This window comes from Muntiacus reevesi, chromosome 3 (genome assembly GCF_963930625.1).
Source record: "Muntiacus reevesi chromosome 3, mMunRee1.1, whole genome shotgun sequence".
NCBI lineage: Eukaryota > Metazoa > Chordata > Mammalia > Artiodactyla > Cervidae > Muntiacus > Muntiacus reevesi.
The window spans coordinates 270,119,452-270,132,248 of NC_089251.1; the positions used below are offsets into that span (position 1 = coordinate 270,119,452).

A 12,797-nucleotide genomic window follows, 5' to 3' on the forward strand; every position below is an offset into this window, starting at 1 on the left:
GACTGAACTGAACTGAAGGTAAATAATATTTTCTATTTAAGACATTTTACCGTGTCCAATTTTCACCATGAAAACATGCTGAAGAAGAAATACTTTTAGTAGCTCTCTAAAGATTCTGCAGAGATGAGTGATTACTTCTACATCAGACACCAAATACATCCTGGCATTACAGAAACAACAAAACTATCTACACTTATTAGTTTCATAATATTTCATTGTTTTCCTCTCTCTATATAACCAGCTCCCCCTCACCAATAAAGTCCCAAGTCAAAATTTTTAATATTTAGAGGGTGAAAACAGGAAAATATACCTAACATTCCTCTTCACAGAACTGTATTTCTGTATTGCTATTAGGTCACTAGACCCTGTAATCAAGTCTGCACCTTGATGATTGCTTCCACAATAACATTTGTGCTTTCGTTACTCAACATAAAATGGAAGAAGTCAGTAGCACTTCTTTCCATTCTCTGTATGACAATCTTGAATATTTATGAAATTAAATAAAATGCAACATGCTTAATTGTTCAGGCATATAGACATGGTATGACTTTTGAAAAACTGATATAAAAATTATTTAGTAATATAATTTGATATATATATTGAAATACCATGTAGAATCAAACCCCATACTCGCCAGAGACACTCAGAGGGCTCAAACAAACTTTATGTGCACCAGGACCCAGAGACTCCACAGAGACGGAGACAGAACTGTGTTTGGGTGTCTCCTGTGAACATGTGGGTCAGCAGTGGACTGCTGCAGAGGCAGGGGCTCTGAGTACAGTAGACCTGAGTATGGCATAAGCTGTCTCAGAGGAGGTCACCATTAACCCAACATAGAGCTGCCAGAACTCACACAGGACTGGGGAAACAGACTCTGGGAGGGCACAAATAGAACCTCGTGTGCACTAGGACCCAGGAGAAAGGAGCAGTGACCCCACAAGAGACTGACCCAGACTTGCCCATGAGTGTCCAGGAGTCTCTGGCAGAGGCAGGGGTCGGCGGTGGCCTGCTGCAGGGTCAGGGGCACTGGATGTAGCAGTGCAGGCATGTGACCTTTTGAGCGAGGTCGCCATTATCTTCACTACCTCCACCATACTTTGGCCTCAGATAAATAACAGGGAGGGAACATAGCCCTGCCCTTCAACAGAGGATTGGATTAAAGGTTCACAGAGCATGGCCCCGCCAAACAGAACAAGACCCAGTTTCCCCCTCAGTCAGTCTCTCCCATCAGGAAGCTTCATAAGCCTCTTATCCTGATCCATCAGAGGGCAAACAGACTCAAAACCACAATCACAGAAAACTAACCAAACTGATCACATGGACCACAGCCTTGTCTAACTCAATCTAACTATGAGCATGCCTTGTAGGGTCAACCAAGATGGATGGGTCATGGTGGAGAGTTCTGACAAAACATGGCCCATTGGAGAAGGGAAAGGCAAACCACTTCACTATTCTTGCCTTGAGAACCCCAACAACAACATGAAAATGCAAAAAGGCAGGGCACTGAAAGATGCACTCCCTGGGTTGGTAGGTGCCCACTATGCTCCTAGAAATAACTCCACAAAGACTGACGAGATGGAGCCAAGCAAAAACAACATTCAGTTGTGGATGTGATGGTGACGGAAGCAAAGTCCAATGCTGATAGAGCAATACTGCATAGGAATGCTAGGTCCATGAATCAAGGCAAACTGGAAGTGGTCAAACAGGAGATGGCAAGAGTGAACGTCAATATTTTAGGAATCAGCAAACTAAAATGGATTGGAATGGGTGAATTTAATTCAGATGACCATTATTACTACTGTGGGAAAGAATCCCTTAGAAGAAATGTCATAAGTCAACAAAAGCACTCGAAATGCTTGGGTGCAGTCTCAAAAATGACAGAATGATCTCTGTTCATTTCCAAGGCAAATCATTCAGTATCATGGTAATCCAAGCTTGTGCCCCGACCGGTAATGCTGAGGAAGCTGAAGTTGAACGGTTCTGTGAAGACCTACAAGACCTTCTAGAACTAACACCCAAAAAAAGATGTCCTTTTCATTACATGGGACTAGAATGCAAAGTAGGAAGTCAAGAAACACCTGGAGTAACAGGCAAACTTGGCCTTGGAGTACAGAATGAAGCAGGGCAAAGGCTAATAGAGTTTTGCCAAGAGAACACCCTGGTCATAGCAAACACCCTCTTCCAGTAACACAAGAGAAGATTCTACACATGGTTTTCACCAGACGGTCCACACTGAAATCAGACTAATTATATTCTTTGCATCCAAAGATGGAGAAGCTCTATAGAGTCAGCAAAAACAAGACCAGAAGCTGACTGTGGCTTAGATCATGAACTCCTTATTGCCAAATTCAGACTTAAACTGAAGAAAGTAGGGAAAAACTACCAGACCAATCAGATATGACCTAAATCAAATCCCTTATGACGATGCAGTGGAAGTGAGAAATAGATTCAAGAGATTAGATCTGATAGACAAGACTGCCTGAGGAACTATGGACGGAGGTTCGTGACATTATACAGGAGACAGGGAGCAAGACCATCCCCAAGAAAAAGAAATGCAAAAAGGCAAAATGGTTGTCTGAGAAGGCCTTACAAATAGCTGTGAAGAGAAGTGAAAGGCAAAGGAGAAAAGGAAAGATACACTCATTTGAATGCAGAGTTCCAATGAATAGCAAGGAGAGATAAGAAAGCCTTCCTTAGTGACCAATGCAAAGAAATAGAGGAAAACAACAGAAAGGGAAAGATGAGATTTCGTCAAGAAAATTAGAGATACCAAGGGAATATTTCATGCAAAGATGGGCACAATAAAGGACAGAAATGGTATGGACCAACAGAGGCAGAATGTATTAAGAAGAGGTGGCAAGAATACACAGAAGAACTGTACAAAAAGATCTTCACAAACCAGATGATCAAAATGATATGATCACTCACCTAGAGCAGACATCCTGGAATGCGAAGTCAAGTGGGCCCTAGGAAGCATCATTACAAACAAAACTAGTGGAGGTGATGGAATTCCAGTTAAGCTATTTCAAATCCTCAAAGACGATGCTATGCAAGTGTTGCACTCAATATGGTAGCAAATTTGGAAAACTCAGCAATGACTGCAGGACTGGAAAGGGTCAGTTTTCATTCCAATCCCAAAGAAAGGCAATGCTGAAGAATGCTCAAACTACCACACAATTGCACTCATCTCACATGCTAGCAAGGTAATGCTCAAAATTCTCCAAACCAGACTTCAACAGTATGTGAACCATGAACTTCCAGATGTTCAAACTGGATTTAGAAAAGGCAGAGGAACCAGAGATCAAATTGCCAATGCCTGCTGACTCATCGAAAAAGCAAGAGAGTTCCAGAAAAAACATTTATTTCTGCTTTATTGACTATGCCAAAGCCTTTGACTGTGTGGGTCACAACAAACTGTGGAAAATTCTGAAAGAGACGGGAATACCAGACCACCTGATCTGCCTCTTGAGAAATCTGTATACAGGTCAGGAAGCAACAGTTAGAACTGGACATGGAACAACAGACTGGTTCCAAATAGGAAAAGGAGTACGTCAAGGCTGTATATTGTCACCCTGCTTATTTAACTAATGTGCAGTGTACATCATGAGAAATGCTGGGCTGGATGAAGCACAAGCTGGAATCAAGACTGCTGGGAGAAATATCAATAACCTCAGATATGCAGATGACACCACCCTTATGGCACAAAGTGAAGAAGAACTAAAAAGCCTGTTAATAAAAGTGAAAGAGGAGAGCGAGACAGTTGGCTCTAAACTCAACATCAAAATTAAGATCATGGCATCTGGTCCCATCACTTCATGGCAAATAGATGGGGGAAACAATGGAAACAGTGACAGACTTTATTTTTTGGGACTCCAAAATCACTGCAGATGGTGACTGCAGCCATGAAAGGAAAGACGCTTGCTCCTTGGAAGAAAATTTATGACCCACCTAGACAGCACATTAAAAAGCAGAAACATCACTTTTCCAACAAAGGCCCGTCTAGTCAAAGCTATGGCTTTTCCAGTAGTCATGCATGGATATGAGAGTAGGACTTAAAGAAAGCTGAGTGCCGAAGCATAGATGCTTTTGAACTGTGGTGTTGGAGAAGACTCTTGAGAGTCCCTTGGACTGCAAGGAGATCCAACCAGTCCATCCTAAAGGAAATCAGTCCTGAATATTCATTGGAAGGACTGACGCTGAAGATTCAACTCCAAGACTTTGGCCACCTGATGCGAAGAACTGACTCATTTAAAGACCCTGATGCTGGAAAGACTGAAGGCGGGAGGAGAAGGGGACGGCAGAGGATGAGATGGTTGGATGGCAACACTGACTTAATGGACATGAGCTTGAGTAAACTCCGGGAGCTGGTGATGGACAGGGAGGCCTGGTGTGCTGCAGTCCATGGGGTTGCAGAGTCCGACATAACTGAGCCACTGAACAGAAGTGAACTGAATAGTTCAGTATGAATTCAGGACAGCTCTCAAGAAATTAGGAATAGAAGGTAAATTCCTTAACGTGATAAATGGTATCAAAAACCTTAAGTAAACAGCATACTTAATCGCGAAATTTCAGAATTCTCTTTAAAGCCAAGGTGAGATGAAGAAGACCAATTATCATTGCTTTATTCAAAGATGTATTACATTTCTTATATAATACAAAGAGGGAAAAAAGGACTGGAAAAGACAAAACTGTCATTACTTGGAGACAATTTAACATCTAAATGAAAAAATCCAAGAAAATCTTAAACTACTGAGACAATCTAACAAAAGAGTTCAGGAAGAGTCCTGGATACATCAAATTTAGTAATGTAAACTAGAGAAAATTCCATTCACAATGGCAACAAAAACTAAGATATCTAGGAATAAATGAAAAAAAAAAGATGTATAAGAGGATCATGAAGAATATGGACTACAGAGAACGAGATGTTTGGATAGCATCACAGACTCACTGGACATGAATTTGAGCAAACTGTGGGAGAAAGTGAAGGACAGGGAAGTCTGGTATGCTGTAGACCATGAGGCTGTAAAGAGTTGGACATGACTTAACAATTGAACAACAAGGGTTTTATGAAGAATGTTATAAAGCTTTTCTGAAGGGCATAAAATAAGACCCAAATGAATGAGATACAAAACGAGTAACAGTACCTAATATTTACTTGGAATTTGCTAAACTCCAAGGGTTTTATGCATATTAACTCATTTAATCCTTACATTTTTTACAGGGAATCATTTTCTACATTTTACCAATGAGAAAACTGAGGCAGAGTTTAAACAAGATCACTGTGCTGATAAGTGACACGGAATTAGAATCCAGAGACCAATCTTTCAACCAAGATCCAATCTTCATACTGTAAAGATATAAATTCTCCTGAAATTAATTTATAAATTCAATGTATAACTAATCAAAAGTCAATAAGGTTTTTCCTTGAAGAAAATAAGCTGATACTAAATTTCAAATAAAAGAGTAATGAAACAGAATATAAACACATTTTTACAGACGTAAATAAGTAGGACTCATACTACAAGACTTAAGATTAATAAAATTATAGCAAATAAAACAAGTGTGGTATCCAGAGAAGCTAAAACAGACTAATGGAACAGAGTTCACAAATATTCAGCAAATACAACTTCTCAAATGCCAAAAACAGCATTACTAATCCATGGGGAAACAGAGATGCATCCAATAAATGTTAATGGAAAATTCTGTTAACAACATAAATATATATCTATCTGTGTGTATCTGTATGTCTGTATATATCACTAATTATATAATTATTGAATAGAAATTATACTGCATATAACATATACTATATACACACATTTAAAAATCATATGCATGAGTGTTTATATATATATATACATAAAATTAGATTCCTACCTCTAAAACTAAAAGATGATGCTATGAAAGTGCTGCACTCAATATGTCAGCAAATCTGGAAAACTCAGCAGTGGCCATCGGACTGGAAAAGGTCAGTTTTCATTCCAATCCCAAAGAAAGGCAATGCCAAAGAATGCTCAAACTACCTCACAATTGCACTCATCTCAAACGTTGGTAAAGTAATGCTCAAAATTCTCCAAGCCAGGCTTCAACACTACATAAACTGTGAACTTCCAGATGTTCAAGCTGGTTTTAGAAAAGGCAGAGGAACCAGAGATCAAATCGCCAACATCCGCTGGAACATCGAGAAAGCAAGAGAGTTCCAGAAAAACATCTATTTCTGCTTTATTGACTATGCCAAAGCCTCTGACTGTGTAGATCACCACAAACTGAGGAAAATTCTGAAAGAGATGGGAATACCAGACCACCTGACCTGCCTCTTGAGAAACCTGTATACAGGTCAGGAAGCAACAGTTAGAACTGAACATGGAACAACAGACTGGTTCCAAATAGGAAAAGGAGTACGTCAAGGCTGTATATTGTCACCCTACTTATTTAACTAAAGTGCAGTGCTCGCTTTGGCAGCACATATGCTAAAATTAACTAATGTGCAGAGTACATCATGAGAAACGCTGGGCTGGATGAAGCACAAGCTGGAATCAAGACTGCCAGGAGAAATATCAATAACCTCAGATATGCAGATGACAGCACCCTTATGGCAGAAAGTGAAGAACTAAAGAGCCTCTTGATGAAAGTGAAAGAGGGCAGTGAAAAAGTTGGCTTAAAGCTTAACATTCAGAAAACTTAAGATCATGGCAACTGGTCCCATCACTTCATGGAAAATAGTTGGGGAAACAGTGGCTGAGTTTATTTTTTTGGGCTCCAAAATCACTGCAGATGGTGATTGCAGCCATGAAATTAAAAGACACTTACTCCTTAGAAGGAAAGTTATGACCAACCTAGACAGCATATTAAAAAGCAGAGACATTACTTTGCCAACAAACATCCGTCTAGTCAAGGCTATGGTTTTTCCAATGGTCATGTATGGATTGTTGGATTATAAAGAAAGTTGAGTGCCGAAGAATTGATGCTTTTGAACTGTGGTGTTCAAAAGAGAAGACTCTTTTTTTTTTTTTTATTCCCCATCCCGATCCCCTCTCCCACCTCCCTGGAGAAGACTCTTGAGAGTCCCTTGGACTGCAAGGAGATCCAACCAGTCCATCCTAAAGGAGAGCAGTCCTGTGTATTCATTGGAAGGACTGATATTGAAGCTGAAACTCCAATACTTTGGCCACCTGATGTGAAGAAATGAGTCATTTGAAATGACCCTGATGCTGGGAAAGATTGAGGGCGGGAGGAGAAGGGGATGACAGAGGATGAGATGGCTGGATGGCATCACCGACTCAATGGACATGGGTTTGGGTGGACTCCGGGAGTTGGTGATGGACAGGGAGGCCTGGCGTGCTGCGGTTCATGGGGTCGCAAAGAGTCGGACATCACTGAGCAACTGAACTGACTTACTGACCTCTAAAACATATATAATAGCAAATCTGAGATGAATTAATGATCTAATTGAAAAATAAAACATTAGACTTACTAGAAAAAAATAGGGTATATTTAAAGATAGGAAAAGATGTAAAAATAGGTTGAAGAAAGCACAAATACGACAATATAACTAATTTAGCATTACAATAAAAAATAATTTTTTGTTATCATTAAGCAAAAGTAGGTAACAGATTTGGCAGGGAACAGTTATGAAATACATCATGTATAACAGATGGGTATTAAGAGTATATTAAAATATCTCTCAAATATAAATGAATAAGACATCTAACAATATGAAAAAAACAGCAAAAAGAAAATCTTAAAAGTCTAATACATATATGAAAAGATATTCAACTTCAGTAGCACTCATGAAAGTATAAACTAAATGACAAGATAATGTTTCATATGCTCATTGATTGTTAATTATAAAGTTTGACTCACAATTTCTGAAGGAAAAAAAGAAAACAAGAGTCAAAGGAAACAGAATTCTCATATACTCCTGGGAGAAACGAAAACTGATAAAATCATTTTGAGGGCAATCTGGCCAACACTATTCAGAACACTCCTACCTTAGGACCAGCAATTATGCTTTCAGGTATGTGTACCAGAGCAGAGGTCAGCAAGTTAAGGCTTGCCAGTCATCTGTTTATGAATCATGTTTTACTGAAACACAGTCATGCTCATTTGCTCATATACTGTTGTCTATGGTTGCTTTCTTGCTACAAAGGCAGAGTTGAGTAGTTGCAACAGACCACATGGCTGACAAAGTCTAAGCTACTTACCATACAGCCCTCTAAGAAAAAGACTCTTGACCTAGAAAAACTTTTGTGCACGTTTATAGGATATGGATAAGTATGTTTATCAGAGTTGTTTCAACAGTGAGAAATTATAAATCACCTAAATATATGTCAAGCAGAAAACAGGTAAAGCTACACAGAACTATGTCATCCATGTATTTATAAAACATTACAGCAGCACAGAAGGATAAGTAACTTTCGTTCTACCAATCCCCAACTCCCAGAAAAAGCTCTTATGAATAAGCTGATGTACATTTATCCAACCTTTTCTTACACGCATAGAGGAGAGTAGGGAGCACCATACTATGAGCCCAAATTTGTGTTGAACAAATAAAGAAACAAATAAATAAATAACCAAACTGTTAATGGAGACAGGCAGAGACTAATTCAAATAGGCATGGGCAAGAGTGGATTTTGTTTCAATTTCCCCAAAACTGTTCCACAGTCATTTGTATGTGTTTTATTGGTCATCTGCATTTTCTTTTCAATAAACTGAATGATTACATCCTCTGCCCATATAAAAAGTTGTCTTTTTCTTCTTAGTTTGTAGAATTCTTACAGTACAGGGATATTAAACCTTTCCCCCTTGATGTGTCACAAATAGTTTCCCGTATTTTTTTTTCCTGCAGGATGAATGCTTTAAAATTTTACAAAATAAATCCTGTCCCCTCCTATTGCTTTTGAGTTTCCATTCTTAATTAAGATCTCTCTTGTCCTATATTTTCTTCTATTAATTTTATTTTTTACATTTAGATATTTAACTCACCTGTAACTCTTCATGTACAAGATGTGAGGTAGGGATCTAATTTAATTTCTCTACTACTAGATAGGGCTTCCTTGGTGGCTCAGTGGTAAAGAATCTGCCTGCCAATGAAGGAGATGTGGGTTCAATCCCTGGGTCAGGAAGATCCCCTGGAGAAGGAAATGGCGACCCATTCCAGTATTCTTGCCTGAGAAATCCCATGGACAGAGAAGGCTGACGGCCTACAGTTCACAGGGTCACGAAAGAATCGGACACGACTTAGTGACTAAAAAACAACCACCACCAGAAAGGTTCCCAGTTATCATCTATGTTCTCACTGAGTTATTTACCATTCCCCCCCCCCAAACTTGCAACTTCTATCATTAAAAGATTCCAGATTTTCTTACATCTTTTTCTAGTCTCTATTCTGTTCTATTTGCCTATGTCTATTCCTGTGCTATTAATATCATACTGTGATTACTGCAACACCTTTACAGCAAATTTTACCAAATGGTAAGGTAAATCCTCACTCACTATAATTTTCTTAAATACTTTTGGAAATTCTTACTTTACAAACTTAAAAATCATTTTTCCGGGCTCTAAAAAAATTAAGATTATGACTAGAATCATATTATATTTCTATATCAACTTTTTAAAGAAAGACATTATTAGGATATTAAAATCTTCTCACCCAGGGATCTTATTTATTTTTAGCAACAGAGACATCAGTGGTTTAATGGAAGGGGGACCTTACACACCTGAAACAAAGTCCTGGAGTGATACCCTACCATGTGTGACGGATGGCAGGCAGGATACGCAGCAGGCTTCCCTCTTGGGTGGAAGGGGAGAGTGCCAGTTACACAGTGATGTCAGGTTGGCTCATCAGTTACCAGGGAAAGCCACAGAGGGGGAATGCCCTTCACTGCCCCAGTGATCAGCACAGACAATAGCTGGGGCCAGGGGCAAGTGTGTGGGAAGGTCAGGCTTGTATGCAGGGTGCAGGGGAAGCAGGCATTCACAGGATGTACAGACAGCAAGAGTGGTCTGACTACTCACTTCACTCCTCCATACCCTGCAGGACCTTACAATCTTAGTTGGCCCCTCTTCTGTGATATCCCTGGCATCGCTGCAACCAGATAACACAAATACAATGCAGAGAGCCACACAGGCTTTTCTACTTCTAGGGCCCCATAGTGTGTCCTTTAGCAATTTTATATTTTTCTTCATGTGGTCTGTGTTTGGTATTTTAAAATTTCCTGTCATTATGAAGAGATCATTCTACCCAATTTCCATTTCCAAATGGTAGTCATTGCTAATAGAGAAACCCTAATGTATCTTAACTCCAGCCACCCTACTGAGTTCTCTCATTAGCTGAAAAACTTTTTGGCTCTTCACCATGGTTTTTCTAGGTAGACAACAATGTAGTTTACAAATGACAATTATTTGCTCTCTTCCCTTCTAGTTGGAAAATAGTGCAGTAGTTAAACAATTTGTTTTCTTTCTACCTGAATTAGTGGAACCTCCAAACAAAGTTAAGTAATAGTGATGAGAGCAAGCGGCAAACCATGTTAATGACTGCAAAGGTAATAATCTAATTATTTCTCTATTTTCTCAATCTAATATAATGTTGGCTTCTGTTTCTGGTACATGATTGTTTTTAAAAAAAACTTTCACTCTATTTTTATTTTACTTGGAATTTTTATCCATCTTTTCCTTGCAAAGGAGGTAACACATTTTTTTCTCATGGCCTCAGGCCTTCTTGGAATTCACTTTCATGTTCGTTAGCTGACCATTCTAGTCTTACGTGCTGAGTCACTCAAGCAGAGTTATGAGGGAGAGAATTACTATGGACAATTATTTTCATTATTCCCATTACCTAATTATTAGTGTTTGTAAGAGTTGCATACTACTATTGTAATAATTTAATAACTACCCAAATGGTGGACACTGCAATCGTCTCTCTCTCTCTGTCTTACAGTGTTGTGATGAATAGCATAAAATCCATACTTATATTCTTGCTGCTTTAACTCGACATTCCTGGAGGACATATTCTGAGAGTCTTACAGAATTACTATGTCAGAGGGTACAAACATTTTAACTTTGACAGGTAGTGCTACAGAGTCCTTCAGGACTGTACCAGTTTATTCTTACAACAGGCAGACAACGATGCTTCATATTACAATCTCTCAAAATCTCACCAGTATTACATGACACTAAACTTTAAAGCTTTTGCCAGCCTGATAGGCAGAAAATTAACCAACCAAACAAGAAACCACCACCACAAACAAAAAACAACATTATTGTATGTTACTTTTCCCTGATAACTAGTGACGTTTAAGTATATTTTAACAATGATTTATTAACCACTTGTACTTTTGTGATGGGACTACTCATACCTTCTGATTATTTTCCTCTTTGGTTGTCTTGTTTTCAATTGATTTGTAGGTGCTCCCTGTATATTAGGGATAGTAACTCCTCATATGTACTGCAAATACTTCCATTTTTGCTTTGTGTACAATATCTCTTTAGCCCTAAGCTTAATATATTTCCAGAATAAATGAATGTTTGCTGTATTTATAAAATATGGACTAAAAATTCCTTAGAATATTAACTAGCAAAAGAACACTATATTCCAGAACAAAATTAAAATGAATACATCTGCACATATCTGGACAAAATGGCCAAGAAAGAACTCAAGTTAACCTGTTCTAGAGTAAGCTGTCTGGAATATACTTATTTATATTTATACATTAATACAGACATTTTCATATCAACATCTCATTTCTTAAGAACCTCTAAAAGCAAACACATTAACAGATATAGAAAAACATGTATACAGTATTCCATAAATTCACATTCTAAAAACGTAAATTCATATAAACCAGAGTAAAATTTCTCATAGTTTTTCTATCAACAAACAAAATCTGCCTGGTATTTTAAAATAATTTCATGAAAACACCAACTGTTACAAATACTAAATCTGTATTAATTGTATCATATAATTTAAAGTATCTTTGGAAATTCATTATATATTCTTGATTCCATACCACTTATATGGTGATAAATACCTTCTCCCAATATGTAACTTATCTTTTCACCTTTTTATTTTCTTCTTTTGGCCGTGCCATTTTGGCTTGCGGGATCTTAGTTCTCTGACCACAGACTGAACTCAGGGCCTGGCAGTAACAGCACTGAGTCCAAACAAATGGACAGACAGGGAATTCCCAAACATGCTTTTTCCCCTTTTCATTTTCTTTAAGGTACCTAATATAAGATAAATTCTTAATTTTAAAATAGTAGAATTTTACCAGTCTTTATAATTAGTCTAATGTCTTAAGAAATCCTTTCTTATGCCAATATTCTTTCTTTACATAGTTGAGGGTAGAAACATGAGAATGTTCTCCATTCAATTTGTTTCTCTTCCCAAGGTTCTTTTTATATGTTTCTCTCCTCGAATGAGACTTTCCTTTTTTCATTACACAAACACAGAAGTAAAAATCTCAAAGGATAACTGAAGTTAGCTAGCAACTAATAAGATGACCAGAATTGAATTCTTCTTCCCTCTTATAATTCCAAGGCATAGCAGAACAGTATCCGAGAATTGAAATATGAAGGCAGAATTATGTGAATACTGGTTATGCTTCCCAGCAGCCATAGTAAACTATTCTTATTTTGAACTAGTGCCAAAGTAAAGATAGACTTTAAAAAATCTTTAAGAATAAAACTTGACCAAAGTTAACAGAGCTGTAATTCATTAGATTCTTCATAGAAATCTAGCTACTACTGTTTCATAGTTTAATAATAAATATGTTACCTGTGCTCGTTTTTCCATATCC

The 12,797-nt window shown here is 38.0% G+C and overlaps 1 protein-coding gene across 1 annotated transcript in view; it reads right to left on the reverse strand.

The window, feature by feature from the left end:
- LOC136165525 (adenomatous polyposis coli protein-like) overlaps window positions 1-9,313 on the reverse strand; it is a 39,413-nt gene extending 30,100 nt beyond the window's left edge. Inside the window, exon 1 of the mRNA XM_065932024.1 lies at window positions 8,986-9,313. The gene's annotated coding sequence lies outside the window, so the exon portion shown is untranslated. The remainder of the gene's footprint in view (window positions 1-8,985) is intronic.
- Window positions 9,314-12,797: the final 3,484 nt, after the last annotated feature.